Source organism: Schistocerca cancellata, chromosome 4 (assembly GCF_023864275.1).
Source record: "Schistocerca cancellata isolate TAMUIC-IGC-003103 chromosome 4, iqSchCanc2.1, whole genome shotgun sequence".
NCBI lineage: Eukaryota > Metazoa > Arthropoda > Insecta > Orthoptera > Acrididae > Schistocerca > Schistocerca cancellata.
In genome coordinates this window covers 610,538,763-610,559,351 of record NC_064629.1, presented here as the reverse complement: position 1 = coordinate 610,559,351, position 20,589 = coordinate 610,538,763, and the positions used below count along the sequence as shown (strand labels likewise).

General features: G+C 44.9%; 1 protein-coding gene and 1 pseudogene across 4 annotated transcripts in view; one reads left to right on the top strand and one right to left on the bottom strand.

Moving 5' to 3' along the window:
- The window catches only part of LOC126185203 (protein O-linked-mannose beta-1,2-N-acetylglucosaminyltransferase 1-like), an 842,885-nt gene that overhangs the window by 161,527 nt on the left and 660,769 nt on the right, over positions 1 to 20,589 (bottom strand). The window lies entirely within an intron of this gene.
- Positions 15,801 to 15,918, top strand: LOC126185593 (5S ribosomal RNA; annotated as a pseudogene).

The following is a 20,589-nucleotide window of genomic DNA, read 5'->3' as shown; positions in this document are numbered from 1 at the left end:
AATACATCGTCGGGTGAAGCAGGACGACGGCTCGCGTTGAAAATTTAAGAACGTAAGAGACGCTTCTGAAGCAGCGTGCGCCGCAGAGCACAGTGCGCCAAATGTCGTGGGAGTAGCTCGTGAGGAGGAGCAATGGGTACAGAAGCACAACAAGCGAGGAACGGCCGCTAGCGACCACCACGTGGCTCCCAGAGTCGAATGCCGCTCCCTCGCACTACATCCAGAACTTTACTATCATACGCACTAAATTTCATTTTCCCTCTCTCATCCTCATATCGGTACGCATGCAACAGCATGCGCTACCTAATATATTCCAAAACGCCGCTCATAAAAACGGGATTTCTCCGGGGCTCATACCTCAGGTTCCGTTGGTGATAGGAAGGTAGGGTCAAGTGTTTTGGATAGTACTTGGGCTAGGGACCATTTGTATACCCATCAAGAGGATCGTCTTACTGTAACAGCCCTACTGTACACAGTCAAAGTTTGAATATTACACACTTCATCCAGCTTAGGCGAATGGAGCAAATCGGTTTGTTCTTTTTGCATTAGATTTGGTCTATGGTGCGCCTTAAGGTGCTTATGGAGGCACCATTTTAGTTCCTGGGCGGTTCCTGAGAAATCTCGAAAAACATGGTTTTTGGGTACCAAAACCGAGCCGCGAATTCCAAGATGGCTACACACAGCAAATGGCTGAAATTTTTACGATATATAGGTATTTCTAAGACCCCAATTTCGAACAACTATGAAAATTTTCTTGATACCGGTGTCCGTTTCCGAGATAGAGATTCAAAGTTACTCTTCTTCTGCTCTAAAATACCCTCGCAAAATCCGGTGGGAGGTGAAAACGTTGGTTGTAAAGTGTCGTAGCACGGAGAAATATGCTGTAAAGTGTCTCTGTTATCATTGGTAACTCCATGTTGTTCTAACATTGAAGCACATGCAAAATTTTTATGCGCATACAATCCGGTCTGGGATGTAAAATTATATAGCTTTGTGTTACTTCAATTTTACATAAATAAACGATCAATATTCTACTGATGCATAAAGATCTTTTCATATTAGTGACATGTCCTTCCATAGCAGAGAAGAGAAGGTGACCAGCGGAATAATGCCACTATCGGAGGGGAAAAAAGGCTAATATGCTCGTGTTTTTAAAGACTCTTATTGAAAAGTGGGGTACCAAGCTGCCTCATTCGACCTCCCTCACCATCTATAAAAATTTTCCCAAAAAATTTGGCTTGCGAACATATTCGCGCTTTTTTATGCGGAGGAAGAGAAGGAGATAGTAGGAAAGACAGTAGGAAAGAGACGGAAAAGTTATAAGTCCTGGAAGATAATGGACAGTGGTCGTGGTATAGAAAGAGCGAAGGAGATGATGCCAGTGTAAGAGAAAGAGAGGGTCACAGTGGCGGTGAAACAGAGTTGACAGTGACAGACAAGTGCTAGGAAAAGAGTGAAGGAGACAGTGTCAGTGGGAGAGGAATAAAGAGGAGAAGGTTCAAGTGAGTGAGAGAAATTGATAATGAGAGGCAGAGTCTATGACAATGACAAAGGGGAAGAGAGAGAGACTGAGAGTGAGAAGAGACAGAAAGTCATGGGAATAAATTAATGAGACAGCAGCAGTAAGAGAGAGCAAAAGGAAGACAGTGGCAGTGAGAGGAGACAGTGGTAGTAGGGTAGAGCGAAGGATAATGTGCCTGTGAGACAGGAGTGAGTGGCAGTTATAGGGACCCAAAGGAAATAATGGCAATGAGTTGGGCTCAATAAGTGGGTGAGAATGAGCAAGTGGGAGTGGATGGGTATAAACGACTTGCAGCGATAAACTAGTAGGGTGTGAGCGAATTACAGTCAGGGGAGCTAGTGGGAGTCAGAGGTGGGCTGCATGTCAAAAAAAGCGCGAATATGTTCGCATACCAAAAGTTTTGGGAAAATGTTTAAAGGTTCTGAGGAGTGTAGAACATCTACATCTACATCTACATCCATACTCCGCAGCCACCTGACAGTGTGTGGCGGAGGGTACCTTCAGTACCTCTATCGGTTCTCCCTTCTATTCCAGTCTCGTATTGTTCGTGGAAAGAAGGATTGTCGGTATGCCTCTGTGTGGGCTCTAATCTCTCTGATTTTATCCTCATGGTCTCTTCGCCAGATATACGTAGGAGGGAGCAATATACTGCTTGATTCTTCAGTGAAGGTATGTTCTCGAAACTTTGACAAAAGCCCGTACTGAGCTACTGAGCGTCTCTCCTGCAGAGTCTTCCACTGGAGTATATCTATCATCTCCGTAACGCTTTCGCGATTACTAAATGATCCTCTAACGAAGCGCGCTGCTCTCCGTTGGATCTTCTCTATGTCTTGTATCAACCCTATCTGGTACGGATCCCACACTGCTGAGCAGTATTCAAGCAGTGGGCGAACAAGCGTACTGTAACCTACTTCCTTTGTTTTCGGATTGCATTTCCTTAGGATTCTTCCAATGAATCTGTCTGGCATCTGCTTTACCGACGATCAATATTATATGATCATTCCATTTTAAATCACTCCTAATGCGTACTCCCAGATAATTTATGGTATTAACTGCTTCCAGTTGCTGACCTGCTATTTTGTAGCTAAATGATAAAGGATCTATCTTTCTGTGTACTCGCAGCACATTACACTTGTCTACATTGAGATTCAATTGCCATTCCCTGCACCATGCGTCAATTCGCTGCAGATGCTCCCGCATTTCAGTACAATTTTCCATTGTTACAACCTCTCGATACACCACAGCATCATCTGCAAAAAGCCTCAGTGAACTTCCGATGTCATCCACCAGGTCATTTATGTATATTGTGAATAGCAACGGTCCTATGACACTCCCCTGCGGCACACCTGAAATCACTCTTACTTCGGAAGACTTCTCTCCATTGAGAATGACATGCTGCGTTCTGTTATCTAGGAACTCTTCAATCCAATCACACAATTGGTCTGATAGTCCATATGCTCTTACTTTGTTCATTAAACGACTGTGGGGAACTGTATCGAACGCCTTGCGGAAGTCAAGAAACACGGCATGTACCTGTGAACCCGTGTCTATGGCCCTCTGAGTCTCGTGGACGAATAGCGCGAGCTGGGTTTCACATGACCGTCTTTTTCGAAACCCATGCTGATTCCTACAGAGTAGATTTCTAGTCTCCAGGAAAGTCATTATACTCGAACACAATACGTGTTCCAAAATTCTGCAACTGATCGACGTTAGAGATATACACTCCTGGAAATTGAAATAAGAACACCGTGAATTCATTGTCCCAGGAAGGGGAAACTTTATTGACACATTCCTGGGGTCAGATACATCACATGATCACACTGACAGAACCACAGGCACATAGACACAGGCAACAGAGCATGCACAATGTCGGCACAAGTACAGTGTATATCCACCTTTCGCAGCAATGCAGGCTGCTATTCTCCCATGGAGACGATCGTACAGATGCTGGATGTAATCCTGTGGAACGGCTTGCCATGCCATTTACACCTGGCGCCTCAGTTGGACCAGCGTTCGTGCTGGACGTGCAGACCGCGTGAGACGACGCTTCATCCAGTCCCAAACATGCTCAATGGGGGACAGATCCGGAGATCTTGCTGGCCAGGGTAGTTGACTTACACCTTCTAGAGCACGTTGGGTGGCACAGGATACATGCGGACGTGCATTGTCCTGTTGGAACAGCAAGTTCCCTTGCCGGTCTAGGAATGGTAGAACGATGGGTTCGATGACGGTTTGGATGTACCGTGCACTATTCAGTGTCCCCTCGACGATCACCAGTGGTGTACGGTCAGTGTAGGAGATCGCTCCCCACACCATGATTCCGGGTGTTGGCCCTGTGTGCCTCGGTCGTATGCAGTCCTGATTGCGGCGCTCACCTGCACGGCGCCAAACACGCATACGATCATCATTGGCACCAAGGCAGAAGCGACTCTCATCGCTGAAGACGACACGTCTCCATTCGTCCCTCCATTCACGCCTGTCGCGACACCACTGGAGGCGGGCTGCACGATGTTGGGGCGTGAGCGGAAGACGGCCTAACGGTGTGCGGGACCGTAGCCCAGCTTCATGGAGACGGTTGCGAATGGTCCTCGCCGATACCCCAGGAGCAACAGTGTCCCTAATTTGCTGGGAAGTGGCGGTGCGGTCCCCTACGGCACTGCGTAGGATCCTACGGTCTTGGCGTGCATCCGTGCGTCGCTGCGGTCCGGTCCCAGGTCGACGGGCACGTGCACCTTCCGCCGACCACTGGCGACAACATCGATGTACTGTGGAGACCTCACGCCCCACGTGTTGAGCAATTCGGCGGTACGTCCACCCGGCCTCCCGCATGCCCACTATACGCCCTCGCTCAAAGTCCGTCAACTGCACATACGGTTCACGTCCACGCTGTCGCGGCATGCTACCAGTGTTAAAGACTGCGATGGAGCTCCGTATGCCACGGCAAACTGGCTGACACTGACGGCGGCGGTGCACAAATGCTGCGCAGCTAGCGCCATTCGACGGCCAACACCGCGGTTCCTGGTGTGTCCGCTGTGCCGTGCGTGTGATCATTGCTTGTACAGCCCTCTCGCAGTGTCCGGAGCAAGTATGGTGGGTCTGACACACCGGTGTCAATGTGTTCTTTTTTCCATTTCCAGGAGTGTAGGTCTATAGTTCTGCACATCTGTTCGACGTCCCTTCTTGAAAACGGGGATGACCTGTGCCCTTTTCCAATCCTTTGGAACGCTACGCTCTTCTAGAGACCTACGGTACACCGCTGCAAGAAGGGGGGCAACTTCCTTCGCGTACTCTGTGTAAAATTGAACTGGTATCCCATCAGGTCCAGAGGCCTTTCCTCTTTTGAGCGATTTTAATTGTTTCTCTATCCCTCTGTCGTCTATTTCGATATCTACCATTTTGTCATCTGTGCGACAATCTAGAGAAGGAACTACAGTGCATTCTTCGTCTATGAAACAACTTTGGAAAAAGACATTTAGTATTTCGGCCTTTAGTCTGTCATCCTCTGTTTCTGTACCATTTTGGTCACAGAGTGTCTGGACATTTTGTTTTGATCCACCTACCGCTTTGACATAAGACCAAAATTTCTTAGGATTTTCTGCCAAGTCAGTACATAGAAATTTACTTTCGAATTCATTGAACGCCTCTCGCATAGCCCTCCTCACACTACATTTCGCTTCGCGTAATTTTTGTTTGTCTGCAAGGCTTTGGCTATGTTTATGTTTGCTGTGAAGTTCCCTTTGCTTCCGCAGCAGTTTTCTAACTTGTTTGTTGTACCACGGTGGCTCTTTTTCATCTCTTACGATCTTGCTTGGCACATCCTCTTCTAATGCATAATGTACGACGGTTTTTAACTTTGTCCACTGATTCTCAACACTATCTGTACTTGAGACAAAACTTTTGTGTTGAGCCAACAGGTACTCTGAAACCTGCTTTTTGTCACTTTTTCTAAACAGAAAAATCTTCCTATCCTTTTTAATGTTCCTATTTACGGCTGAAATCATCGATGCCGTAACCGCTTTATGATCGCTGATTCCCTGTTCTGCGTTAACTTTTTCAAATAGTTCGGGTCTGTTTGACACTAGAAGGTCTAATATGTTATCGCCATGAGTTGGTTCTCTGTTTAACTGCTCAAGGTAGTTTTCAGATAAAGCACTTAAAAAAATTTCACTGTATTCTTTGTCCCTGCCACCCGTTATGAACGTTTGTGTCTCCCAGTCTATATCCGGCAAATTAAAATCTCCACCCAGAACTATAACATGGTGGGGAAATCTACTCGAAATATTTTCCAACTTATCCTTCAGGTGCTCAGCCACAACAGCTGCTGAGCCAGGGGGCCTATAGAGACATCCAATTACCATGTCTAAGCCTGCTTTAACCGTGACCTTCACCCAAATCATTTCACATTTCGGATCTCCGTCAATTTCCTTCGATACTATTGCACTTCTTATCGCTATAAACACGCCGCCCCCTTCACTGTTCAGCCTGTCTCTGCGGTATACATTCCAATCTGAGTTTAGGATTTCATTACTGTTTACGTCTGGTTTCAGCCAACTTTCTGTCCCTAGTACTATATGGGCGTTGTGACCGTTTATTAATGAGAGCAGTTCTGGGAGCTTTCTATAGACGCTCCTGCAGTTTACTATTAGCACATTAATATTGTTATTCCCTGTTGCATTTTGCCTACTCCTACCTTGCCGCGTCTCAGGAGGCGTCTTGTCGGGCCTAGGGAGGGAATTCTCTATCCTAAAAAACCCCCATGTGCACTCCACACGTACTCCGCTACCCTTGTAGCCGCTTCCGGCGTGTAGTGCACGCCTGACCTATTCAGGGGGACCCTACATTTCTCCACCGGATAGCGGAGGTCGAGAAATTTGCACCACAGATCTCCGCAGAATCGTCTGAGCTTCTGGTTTAAGCCTTCCACTCGGCTCCAAACCAGAGGACCGCGATCGGTTCTGGGAACGATACTACAAATAGTTAGCTCAGATTCCACCCCGCGAGCGAGGCTTTCCGCCTTCACCAATTCCGCCAACCGCCTGTACGAACTGAGGATGACCTCTGAACCCAGACGGTAGGAGTCATTGGTGCCGACATGAGCAACAATTTGCAGTCGGGTGCACCCAGTGCTCTCTATCGCCGCCGGTAGGGCCTCCTCCACATCTCGGATGAGGCCCCCCGGCAAGCAGACAGAGTGAACACTGGCCTTCTTCCCCGACCTTCCCGCTATTTCCCTAAGGGGCTCCATCAGCCGCCTAACGCTGGAGCTCCCAATAACTAATAAACCCCTCCCCCCGTGTGCCTGCTCGGACCTTGCTGAAGGAGCAGCCACATGTCCACATGAATGAGGCAGCTGGTGCCCCACTTTTCAGTCAGAGTCTATTAATAAACAGGAGCATATTCGCCTTTTTTGCACCGCGATACGAGCATTGTTCCGCTGGTTCTCCCATACCGAAACACAGTTCAACCAGTGCAACTATCGTGTCAATAAATTCCTCTTATATTTCTTTACTTTTTTTCTGTTATAGCCGCGCGGGGTGGCCGTGCGGTCTGGGGCGCCTTGCCACGATTCGCGCGGTTCCCTCCGTTGGAGGTTCGAGTCCTCCCTTGGGTATGGGTGCGTGTGTTGTCCTTAGCGTAAGTTAGTTTAAGTTAGATTAAGGGCCTAGGGACCGATGACCTCAGCAGTTTGGTCCCATAGAACTTATCACAAATTTCCAATTTTTTTCCGTTATAATTTTTACACGGGTGTGAAACTTAGTGTACTGGGAAAACTGCGCTAATCTCGATTAAGATGGCATGGTTATGCGAAACGGATGGAAGAAACCAGGAGAGAGAAAAAAATTTCTTGAAATGACAATAAATGGGAAAAGACTTGCTGGACGACCAAGAAGAAGACGGATCGATATGGTTAAGAGGGACGTCGCCTAGCGTGGTCTGGTATAGGATCGATGCGGGAGATCTGTTCAAGAACAGAAAAATTTGGAGGAGTCTCGTCACCAGTGGCCGGGAAACTGGACCTGCAACCTGACGATGACGTCAACCAGGTAATATCTACGTTCGACTCGTCTATCGAACACGTGAAGCTGGGCTTTTAACATTTCCCAAGCAGTTTTCGGAGAATTAAACTTTGTATATAGGGACGCAACTTCCGTTTTCAATCGCAAATACCCTGCTGCCTGACTACTCTATTTTAGAACAGCTTGAGCAGATCCGCTTGTCACTCTTTTTCGTCCTTTGTCTCTGGTCGAACTCTTACAGGTTGCTTTTAGCTAAGGATCCAAATCTGACGACGTGTGTCCGTATAGTTCACTTTGTAGCGAAAACTATTCACTGCAGAACAATGGCGTTTATTAATGGGAGTAGCCTTAAGTCTCGCACTGTGCACTGTGGTGTTTTGGTCGCTGTGAGTAGAATTGGGTGATTGTGGGTGGCAAAAATTGAAATGGTAAAGTAATTAATAATCAGCGTTGCAAACACAAATTGCGTGGTATAATCTCTGCCTAGCGCGTCTCAGTACTATTTATTAAAATCACGGGAGAAGAATAACAAAGGAAAAATTGATCGCGAAAAATGATTGTCCCAACTTAACATTTAAAGGAGAAGTAATTAATATCTGTCGTAATTATAAAGAACCTCGGTTAACGTACCCACAACATTACAAGATCTCCGGAAAAACTGCAGATTAATGGAGTAGTTTTTTTGCTATTGTCAGGAGACTTGTGTCAAACATTTCACTGCTGCGGAGATAATTTTTAGGACCCCCGTTTCTTACACTGTTAGCTCTGCGTTGCGTTTTCATGTGTCTGTCACGCAGAAAATATATGTGTGTATGCGCCACACAACAAAAGTCAAATATATAAGAATGTAATTTAATGGCTGGTTCAAATGGCTCTGAGCACTATGGGACTTAACATCTGAGGTCATCAGTCCCCTAGAACTTAGAACTACTTAAACCTAACTAACCTAAGGACGACACACACATCCATGCTCGAGGCAGGATTCGAACCTGCGACCATAGCTGTCGCGTGGTTCCAGACTGAAGCGCCTACAACCGCTCGACCACTCCGGCCGGCGTAATTAAATGAAAAGACTTAATGTGTAATATATCTGTCCGGATAGCAAAAAAGAGAAACAAATAAGTTTTTCACTGCATTTCATTTTGTCCATTATTACATTTATAAAACTACTGACAGAAAACTAAAACCCCAGCGAAACGGGTTATTATCAGCTAGTCCAATAATAAATTATGTACAGCGGGAGTAGGCTTCAAAGTGTGACCAGGACGCAATCAGCTTCTTTTTCTTTCTTAATATAAGCTCGTGCTGAAAAGTAATGCCTCCGAATGTTTTATGTGAAAACCCTTCAGGCTTTTTAAATAAAATAAACTTTATTAACGTCTTCATTCTTCGTCTCTACATATTTATTTCTCCATATAGTCACCCTGGGGACGAACACATTTCTCCCAGAGAGAATACCGTCAGTGCAGAATTTGTTGACGGAGCCACAATCTCACCTTTGCTTGCACCGTTTCATTACTATCAACGTAAATTGATCGAAGGTGTTCTGTTTTGGAAACAGAGGAAAATCGGATGGGGCCAAGTCGGGACTGTAAGGAGGATGATCGATGACAGTGAATACAAGGCGTCGGGTTGTTGCGCTTGTGTGGGGTCTGGCATTGTCATGCTGAAGGATACGGTGCTCCATGTGTGGACGAACACTTTGATTAGACACGCCGTCATCTTACACGCTACAATTCGGAGCCCTCTAGCGGAAGAGGACTGCAGCTTGCACCAGCGAAGCGGAAAAGTCGGCTGAGTAAAATGCATTACATGTAATACCTCAACCGACATTGAGAAGACGATAAAAAATTCTGAGGCATTACTTTTCAGCACGCCCTCGTAAAAGTATTGAGTATTATTTATGGACTATGCCACTTCGTAGATGTAGAGAAAGCCTTTGATAATGTTAAATGGGATAAGATGTTTGAGGTACTCAAAAAAGTAGGAATAGACTATAAAGATAAAAAATGATATGGAACCTGTACAAAAACGAGACAGCAGTTATCCGTGGACGGACAAAACAAGAAGAGGTGTAGATACGGAAAGGTGTCCGACAAGGTTGCGCACTATCCCCTGTTATCTTTAACCTATACATTGAAGAGGCGCTGAAAAAAGTAAGGGAATATTCACAGACAGGTGTAATTCATGGCCAACGATTAGATATCATAAGATATGCCGATGATACAGCTGTCCTAGCTGAAAGTGAAGAAGATCTTGTAGTCCTACTGAATAGAATGGATAAAGTTATGGGGGAAGAATATTATATGATAATTAATAAAGCAAATACAAAAGTAATGGCATGCGACAAAAAAGATCAAGGGAAAGTCCAAGTTCATGTAGGCAATGAACTGCTTGAACAAGTTGATAAATTTACTTATCTGGTCAGTAATATTACCAAGGATGGAAGGAACAAGGCAAAAGTAAGAAGTAGAATTGCTCAAGCAAAGGCTGCTTTTAACAAGAAGAAAAACACCTTAACATCTAAGAGCATCGGCCTTGAAATCAGGGAAAGATTTTTGAAATCATATTTGTGGAGTGTGGCATGCTATGTGTGTGAAACATGGACTCTCGGGACAGAGGAAGACCAGAAGCTAAATTCTTTTGAAATGTGGTGCTATAGATGCATGCTCAAAATAAAATGTATCGACAAGGTCACAAACGAAGTGGTTCTGGAAAGAGCAGGTGAGAAGGGAAGCTTCTGGAGTTTCATTGTTAAAAGAATAGTGCAATTTACAGGCCATCTATTAAGACATAAAGGACTCCTGAACACAATCATAGAGGGATATGTCAAGGGAAAAAGACCAAGAGGAAGACCACGGCTGAGGTACGAGGATCAAATCGTGAAAGATGTGGGATGTAACACCTATAAAGAAGTGAAGAGAAAAGCTGAAAGACGCACAGAATGGAGACAAGCTGCCATTGTAGCTGTTGCAAATTAATTCTTGAATTTATCACTACAGAAGAAGAAGAAAAAGATACCACTTCATTCGACTGTATGAAACGTTCGACGGGTGACTAGATATAGCTGCCAACAAAGAACTATGCATTGCACCTGTTGGAAAGCTTGGACAAAACAAATACGATAGCCACGTTTACCAACAGAGATATGCTGCTATCAAAATTCTATACCATTTTGAAGAAATTTGCTAGACTTGCAAATCCACCCTCGTACTCCCATATCAGACGCTCAATAGAACCGCGTATCATTTCACACTACCAGCTCTTCAGTTCTCGTCGGCCCTGACGCCAGCGCTGAAGAATGGTATGTGTACGGGTGCGTCGCGGTGCCGAGCGGCACGGCCGGGAAGTAAAAATAGCGACATATTTAGAAGGGGGCTCGTCGCTTGTCAGCGCCGCCCATCAATTCCGCTGCCCGTGGCGACGCCGATTGTCATTCAGACTGGCGACCACGATTGATGGGGAGCGGCTGTCACGCCGGCGCGCATGTACCCGCCTTGTATGCGCCGGCTGCCTCATCGCGCTGCTCTGCCGCTAGAGTGCGTATCCGCGATCCCGCGCCACGTCTCGTGGTTCGCGAAACTGCGCTATGCGTGCCTGGCTTTGCATTTGCGCTTTCTCTACAATCCACCCATACGCTCAATTTGGCGAAGAAAATGAAGAAATAATTTGTTGATAATCACAGACCCTACCATTCAGCCGGCCGGTGTGGCCGTGCGGTTCTAGGCGCTTCAGTCTGGAACCGCGTGACCGCCACGGTCGCAGGTTCGAATCCTGCCTCGGGCATGGATGTGTGTGATGTCCTTAGGTTAGTTAGGTTTCAGTAGTTCTAAGTTCTAGGGGACAGTACCGAGCGAGGTGGCGCAGTGGTTAGCACACTGGACTCGCATTCGGGAGGACGACGGTTCAATCCCGTCTCCGGCCATTCTGATTTAGGTTTTCCGTGATTTCCCAAAATCGTTTCAGGCAAATGCCGGGATGGTTTATTTCAAAGGGCACGGCCGATTTCCTTCCCCATCCTTCCCTAACCCGAGCTTGCGCTCCGTCTCTAATGACCTCGTTGTCGACGGGACGTTAAACACCACTAACCTAGGGGACTGATGACTACAGATGTTAAGTCCCATAGTGCTCAGAGCCATTTGAAGCCTACCATTCAAAAACACTTCGTAATATTGTTATAGACGCGTAGGCCGCGTGTGATCTTGTACTGGCTTACATAAAATAGCCGCAGATGTTTTCGATAGTTGCTTGTTCTCTGAAAAAAGGTTACAGACAACGAGATAAAATTTCATAGAGTGGATAACACACGAGTTACAGCGCTCATTGCGGCAACTAACATTACCTCGGCCGCCATTTCCACTGTGGTCAGGACATTGAAAGGAATCCAACGAGTTAAAATCAATCTCGTCAATTCTCGGATTCAATTAAGTTTGGAGACACGACGGATCCTGGTAATTTCTATTTTTTATGCAGTAAAATTATTATATTGTATTATGATGAGATTTCAGTTGTTGGTGCCTAGTGTGCCTGTTTATAATGATCACGGTTGCAGTCTTCCAAGTCCAAAAAAATCGAAAGCACAATATGACAGAGTACAAGCAGAGAATGTGCTACTGAAGTAGCAGGTAAAGCAACTTAAATTCTCGACACAAAAAAACGATAAAACGTTTACAAAGTTGAGTTGCTGGTTTGAAACAAAAAGGACTATGTAATTCAGTTTCTGATATCTTAAATAATGACAACATAATGGATCTGTTGAAGGAGCTTTCGGAACTTCAAGCTAGTGAAAGTATCACACTATTATGAACAAATAAGGAAATTGGCTCTGACCCTACATTTTTATTCTGTTAAGGCTTACATGCTGCGGCGCTTCAATCCGGACAAATGAAACTTTTTCTTATAAGCGAATTTATTAAAACAAAATGCAAATGTAAATGTAAATCCTTTTACGTATAAGCAGGGGTATATTTCATGAGTAACATTACTCGATGTAAGCCCTTTCAGCCGTAATGACCGCCTCCAATCTTATCCTGAAACGACTGCACGCACTCTTTAAAACAATGCTGTCCATATTCGCGAAAGCAGCTTCGATAGCGGTATGAAGAGATGCGACATTAGGGTGCTTCGTCTTACTGATAACTCTTTCCACTACGCTCCAACATAGTAGTCGAGGGGGTTCAAATCCGGGCTATTCGGGGGCCAGAACTCCTTTTATCAGAACATGTCAACGTTATTCGAGAGCCAGTTTAGGACTAAATGGCTCTTACGCGGTCCTCCTCTGCCATCCGACGCATTGTTCGCTCACTGATACTCATTACTGACGCCAATTTCCTCAGCGATTGCCCAGGTCCTTCGAAGGTAACGTTGCAACACAACTAGATACCAAGTTTATTTTATTTAAATGTCAATGAAAACATTAGAAAAATAGTATGTCAATGAAAACGCTGTAATAATGAAATGCCAATGAAAATATTGTAGAAATGTAACGTCAGTAAAACATCGTAAAAACGAAATGGCAATACATTTTTTGCTGTTTTGTAAGGCATCATTATTATTACTGAACTACTTGTGTTAATTACTTGCAACAGACAATTTTTGAAAATATTCTCGTCCATAGTGGACTGGTTTTTGAGGCTGTAACTATATGCTTAAAATACCAATAAAAATACAGAATATCGGCACCAGTCACCATTTCCATTACCTAAACGTAACATGTTTTCACGCTAACTACATAATATTCAGTTGTTACCTGCTCAAATTGCATTGATTTACGTTCAGTTTGCGAGGAACCACAAGCTATTGTTAGTACACTAACATGGCTCAAATGGCTCTGAGCACTATGGGACTTAACATCTATGGTCATCAGTCCCCTAGAACTTAGAACTACTTAAACCTAACTAACCTAAGGGAGCCATCACGAGGCAGAGAAAATCCCTGACCCCGCCGGGAATCGAACCCGGGAACCCGGGCGTGGGAAGCGAGAACGCTACCGCACGACCACGAGATGCGGGCCGCACTAACATGTTTTGAATCGTCTTGCAGTTTTATCGGCATCAATAATTTTATCTATATTTCGCTTAAAACTTCGCTTGTTGCTGCCAGTGTACACGGAAATCACCGATGTTCATTGTTTTTCGAGAAAAAAATAAAGCCAGCATGGGCTATTTGAGGTTACTTAAAGGTAATTTCGAGAGGGCGTGGCAAAGTAGACGACGCCTTTCGCTACAGAAAAAATGCCGGACGGGAATTCAGTTTGCTTCAAACATGGCGGACGTATAGCCACTCGATGACATTTAAACTCGTTGGTTACAATAGAGGCTTAGCCCAAACTCAGACAAAATTTCTGTGGTTGTTCGGAGATATTCTCTCAGTATTTTTGTATTCGTATAAAAGACAAATAGTCTCTCTTGGCAAATTACGGGCCTACTTCCTATACCATGTAGTAACATAACAAAAGCACTTTTTTTAAATAACGCTTCCGCAGCTATACTACAGGGTTATTCGTAAGCAACACCGCGGCTGTGGAAGACGAATGTGCGAAAACTACAAGTCATACAGAAAAAAAGACCCATGGCAGTGGATAGAGCACTCTGCAAGTTTCTAACTGACGTCACAGGTGCTCAATATCGGCCTTTTATGTGACGTGGTAAATGTCAGTAAGTGCGTGCAATTCATTTAAGTCACCGATGTTGCCTGGGAAGGTGCATCGACAGCAACCCGCTTTCGAAATTTATCATTAGGTTGACTATCTGCAGGCGTGAACTAATTCGACACGGCACCACACTGATGTGACAAAAGCCATTGGATGCCTTCTAATTCGTGTAGGGTCTCATTTTGCCCGGCATAGTGCAGCAGTTCGACGTTGCAAGGACTCAACAAGTCATTGGAAGTGCCCTGCAGAAATACTGAGCCATGCTGCCTTTATAGACATCCATATTGCGAAAATTTGCCGGTGCAACATTTTGTGCACGAACTAACCTTTCGATTATGTCCCACCAGTGCTGGATGGGATTCATATCTAGCGATCCGGGTGACCAAATAATTCGCTCGAATTGTCCAGAATGTTGTTAAAACCACTTGCGAACCATGGTGGCTCAGTGATATGGTGCATTTTCATCCACAAAAATTCCTTCGGTTTTTGGGAACATGAAGTCTCCAAGTTGCCGAACACAATCATTTACAGTCAATGGTTCGTTCAGTTGGACCAGAGGACCCAGTCCATTCCATGTAAACATAGACCACACCATTATGGAGCCACCACCAGCTCGCACAGTGCCTTGCTGACAACTTGGTTCTATGGCTTCGTGGGGTCTGTGCCACACTACATCAACTTTTATCAACTGAAATAGGGATTCATCTCATTAGGCCACGTTTTTCCACTCATCTGACCAGGCCACGGTTTGACAGTCGTCTAGAATGCGACCGATTTGGTCAGAGCTCAGGAGTGGGTGCTGCAGGCAACGTCTTGTTGTTAGCAAAGGCACTCGCGTCGGTCGTCTGCTGCCATAGCCCATTAACGCCAAATTCGCCGCACGGTCCTAACGGATACGTTCGTCGTACGTCCCCCGTTGATTTTTGCGGTTATTTCACGCAGTGATGCTTGTCTGTTAGCACTGACAACTCTACGCTAACGTCACTGCTGTCGGTCGCAAACTGAAGGCCGTCGGCCACTGCGTTGTCCGTGGTGAGACGTAAGGCCTGAAATTTAGTATTCTTAGCACGCTCTTGACACTGTGGATCTCGGAATACTGAATTCCCTAACGATTTCCGAAATGGAATGTCCTATGCGTCTAGCTGCAACTACCATTCCGCGTTCAAACTATGTTAATTCCTACTGTACGGCCTTAATCACATCGGAAACCTTTCCACATGAATCACCTGAGTACAAATGACAGTTCCGTGAATGCAATGCTCTTTATACCTTGTGTATGCGATACTACGGCGATCTGTAGTTGTGCATATCGCTTTCCTATTCCTCAGTGTAGATACTCTGACACACCTGCACCCTAGAGATAAGCACGCCACAGCACGTTATCAAAACCTGGAGAGAAGCTCTGTCCTCTAATACGTGCCATTTTTTTCTGTCTGTCGTTTAGTTTTGACGCCACAGTCTTCTGAAACACTGGAGGTACTTATGATTAACTCTGTGTTTCTTCTCTCTGAGAAAATGGAGAAGATTATGAGTAACAGAAGCAATTTGTCCAATGTCAACTGCACTGTTCTGAGAAAAAAATAATCGAAGGCTCTACTATTTACTGCAAGTCAATGGCCTTGCCGCAGTGGATACACCGGTTCCCGTGAGATCACCGAAGTTAAGCACTGTCGGGCGTGGTCGGCACTTGGATGGGTGACCATCCGGGCCGCCATGCGCTGTTGCCATTTTTCGGGGTGCACTCAGCCTCGTGATGCCAATTGAGGAGCTACTCGACCGAATAGTAGCGGCTTCGGTCAAGAATACCATCATAACGACCGGGAGAGCGGTGTGCTGACCCCACGCCCTTCCTATCCGCATCCTCCATGAGGATGACACGGCAGTCGGATGGTGCCGGTAGGCCATTCGTGGCCTGGAGACGGAGTGTACTATTTACTGCAACTCCACCCTGTCAAGCACATGAGAATGCGCACTAAATACAGCACAAAGCATCATTCTCCATTCATGTGAAAAAGCTTATGGCTGTTCCTATATATACATTATCTCGTAGTAATTCCTCAAGTGTCCACTCAATTTTCTCCATTTAGTTTGCTCACTTTCACACTTTGGCTTATAACTGTTAAACGGCGTAAAGTCAAGAGCCGGTACGCCAGTCGGGAACGATAGAGGAGAGATGGCTGTGAGACGTCAGCCAATTGCACGCTGACCGACCCCTCACCACGACGACAACGCGACACCAGCGGCCCCTATGTGAAGAGGATATCAAACCCGCGACCCGACTGGTGACGGCCTAGTTCAATAGCAGCTTCAAGAATAAGGAATTGCAGAGCACCGTCAACGCTAGTCACTCGCATGTAATCTCAATGTAGAACACAGTTGGGATTGTTTATACTGAAGAAGATTGATTATTTTGTACGTCGCCTTTGCTTGTGGCACATCCGTGTAATTGCCAAAGCTAAATTTTGTAATTTTCGGGGTGCACTCAGCCTCGTGATGCCAATTGAGGAGCTACTCGACCGAATAGTAGCGGCTTCGGTCAAGAATACTATCATAACGACCGGGAGAGCGGTGTGCTGACCCCACGCCCTTCCTATCCGCATCCTCCATCAGGATGACACCCCAGTTATCCATGTTTCTTTGAAAATAGCTCGACAACAATGAAAATCGATCACGAAAACATGCACTATCTGTTCAAAAGTATCCGGACACTTATTAGTGGAAATTAATGTGGAGTGTGCCCACCGTTCGCGTTTATGACAGCCTGAACTCTGCTGAGAATACTTTCAATGACGTATCTGAATGTTTGTGAAAGAAGGGCAGTTCATTCTTTCTCGAAAGCCGAAACCAGAGAAGATAGTGTTGTTTTTCTAGCGAACCGAGTATGCACGCTTCCGAGACACTACAATAACATTTCTAATTTCTTTTTACTGGGATTCCTGATCTTGTTTTATTACTTCTATGTTGTCTACAATCCTTGAAAGTATGCCACACACCACGGAAACATCCTATGCAGTGTGAATACGAATTGCATCAATCAACGTCAGAAGATTAATCCAGGATATTTTCTGAGTATACTGGTATAAGAGGTCCATAGTCTCCAGTCGCTCCTAGCAGAATAATAAAGTAATTACAATTTATTCAGTTTATCACCCCAGTTATCCATGTTTCTTTGAAAATAGCTCGACAACAATGAAAATCGATCACGAAAACATGCACTATCTGATCAAAAGTATCCGGACACTTATTAGTGGAAATTAATGTGGAGTGTGCCCACCGTTCGCGTTTATGACGGCCTGAACTCTGCTGAGAATACTTTCAATGACGTATCTGAATGTTTGTGAAAGAAAGGCAGTTCATTCTTTCTCGAAAGCCGAAACCAGAGAAGATAGTGTTGTTGGACCCTGGGGCTGTTCTAACTGGAACACCACAAGAAACCCGAAAACCGAAATAAGAATGTCATGATAATTTAAAGTAGGAAACAGTGTTATCCTGACAGGTACGACAACTTTGACAATAATAAAACACCTTAAAGTTTTGATGAACACCAATTTCAATAATTACTGAGTATGTCATGATATAAAGCTGGAAAGAAAGTAAGGTTATTTTTAATTAGCTATCAAACATCTTAGTAATAACTGCAAATCAGTACGACGAAAGTTAAATCCAAAGCAATATGTCGGTCAGAGATAACATTTATTGTGAAAAAGAGTTGTAAACGCGGCGAAAAGGAAATTCAATGCGTCTACAATGTTCGATCATGGAAAAGTTAGTCGCTTGCTAGCTTGCTTGCTATCAAGTCGTGAGAGAGCACCGTTTCTTATAGTACTACAAACGGAACGCTACGAGATTGTTTCTATTTAAAAAAAGAAAGTACTATTGCGTGATAGAGATGCGCGGACTTTGTTCTCAGTTATTCTGACTTGAGAATTTGAATTGAAGTGATATTCTGATAGTGTACGACGAGTCAATGAACTTTAATTATTGGAGATATTATTGTTGGACTCAACCTTCATCAAAGTGAACAGTTACAACGAAGAATGGACATAGTATCGAAGACTGCAATACCTGATTAGCCTGGAGTGGGAAACAGTAATACGACCACACGAAGATAATACAAATACGCCGATTGTAAAAGTTGTCGTAATTGTCACGATCACCGAATTGAAAAGAATCGTAATTGATCTGATCCATCGGTGTGCGTGTGGTGTGATGATTATAAACTAACTGCTAAGAAGGAACAATAAAATTGTTCGCCAGTAATGGAAATCTCACGTGTTGGCTCCATCATTAATTGAACTGTGTGATAGTTGACGATCAAAATTAATTAACTGTGAAAATTTTAACTGAAAGAGTGACTTGATGAACATTGAACATTGAAAGGAGTGTTTTGCCGAAATAATATCACGACGCCCGAAAGCAAGATAGCATTATAGATTATCTCTGGATTTGCGTCGTGCCGTAGTGAACAATTCTGCTTATCAACGTAACAACAACTACTGATACTGAACCGCAAATGAATTTTTCCTCGCTTCAGCGGTGTGAAGCGACGCCAGTGATGAATGATTCACTCAATACTGCAATAACTAACTAACAGGGCATAGCAAATCATCATAAAACCATAACAGACAATTAAAATCAGCAGTTCACATCTCTGAGAAGACTGCGAACTCGCAAACGGACTTTCATACATTACGCGAGGAACAATTTTCTTTAGAGATTTTCAGGTGCTGTTCCACGTTATCCGACGGGGACAACCATCACTGCGCGTCGCGTCTCCATTCCACTGACCGAGCTGTAGCAGTAGTGGCTCAACATCAACAGCGACAACAAAAGGGGAGAGGGGACGTCACATAACTGACCCGAAAATGTTGCATTTGATTCAGGCCGGAACACTGGGGAGATCAGTTCATTTCAGGAATTGCCACACAAATGCTGCTTTGTGACAGGATGCACTGTCATTCTGATGCAAACAGTCTTCGGCTCCGAAATGTTCCTCTACTGTATGCAGTACATAATGACGTAAAAAGTATTCACATCCTTCCTTAGCGTTTTCTTAAGCGCAATACGGAGACCACAGCCTAACCACGAAAAACACTTCCATACGGTAACACCACCACCTCTCTGCTTAACTGTTGACGCTACACATGATGGCAAGTAACGTCCTCCAGGTATTCGTTAAACCCAAACGCTTCCATCGCATTGCCACCAGTATTGCATGCTCGTTACTCCAAAAGACACGTTTCCATTCATCTGCTGTTCAGTGGCACCCCTCATTACACCACCTCAAGCGTGCGGATGCACATTTACGTTCGACCTCCAGCGGAAATCTAAAATTAGTGAAGATGGAGGATCTGAATGGGGACCGAGCGTGGTGGCGCAGTGGTTAACACACTGGACTTGCATTCGGGAGGACGTCGGTTCAGATCCGCGTCCGGTCCTCCTGATTTCGGTATTCCGTGATTTCCCTAAATCGCTTCAGGCAAATGCTGGGATGGTTTCTTTGAAAGGGCATGGCCGACTTCCTTCCCCATCCTTCCCTAATCCGACGGGACTGATGCTGACTGGACTGCGGATAGGTGGTGCTAAGTGGGAATGTGAGTCGACCAGAGAGCGTGCCGAGAAAGTTCGCGCAATTACGATAAACACTGTGTCCGGGGTAGCGCATTGATTAACGCAACTGCCTAGTAAACAGGAGATCTTCGGTTCGGTTCCCTATCGGACACACATTTTCACTCGTCACCGCTGATTCCGCACAAAGTCCCGATGCAGCTGATACCCTTCACTCCTTTCCTTTCTCTTCCCTCCCTCTCCAATTTACATGATAATTAGTAGTCGCAGTTTACGGGAAATCGAAAGAGTAGTTGGTTTTTAGGTCTGTTGCAGATACAATCAGTGAGAAAGTTAGCGAAAGCTACGGGAGTGGACAAGTAAATTTACAACTGCGATCAAATCACTCTCAGCTTCTGCCTACGTCGTTTCGAATTGAAGTATTTGTAACATCTTCTACATAAAAATTCAACGCCCTGTGCATAATCAGCTGTCACGCGATGTTATCATTCTTACAAAAAACATCGAAATTAATCGCCAAGAGTGTCTTGATACAAGTAAACCAAGTTTGCTTTCCAGCTTGCAATATGTGCGTGCAGGAAAATGGCTTTTATTCACTGCTTCTATAATGAATACCATCGTCGCAACGTGACGGCTTACCACAGGGTGTTTCAGAATGTTTTTCACGATTTATTACAGGTATTTGAATAATGCGCTAAGAACAACATACAGCGACTGTGGCGCTGTCTATTAGCACTGCGGAGTGTTAAATTTCATTCCATATACGGGTCAGTAATCATGTTGTACTGGTCGAAGCTATATCGTACGTTCGCTTTGGAGTGTGTTTTTCG